Here is a 300-nt window from a genome sequence, read left to right on the forward strand (position 1 = left end):
CGAAATTCTCTGCAGGAACAGTCATCTCGGTGTGAGATTATAATTGACGTGTGCACAGGTGGCTGGTGTGGCCAACGCGTGACCTACGCACATAACGTCATTGTTGTCCTGTCCGTTGTATCCCTCGATCACTCTGGGAGGAGATCGCCTCGCAGCCTGATAAGGTGGTCAGCCCAACCTTGCCACGACCAAGGCTTCGGCGCTCTGAGAAAGGGCTTCCTCTGCTCTGGCGCTTATGCCAAGATAGGCCGAGCTGTGTGGAGATTTTTTTCTTTTCTTGAGTTTTGATGTGGTAGGCAT

This window comes from Penaeus monodon, chromosome 19, assembly GCF_015228065.2.
Source record: "Penaeus monodon isolate SGIC_2016 chromosome 19, NSTDA_Pmon_1, whole genome shotgun sequence".
In the NCBI taxonomy this organism is placed as follows: Eukaryota; Metazoa; Arthropoda; class Malacostraca; order Decapoda; family Penaeidae; genus Penaeus; species Penaeus monodon.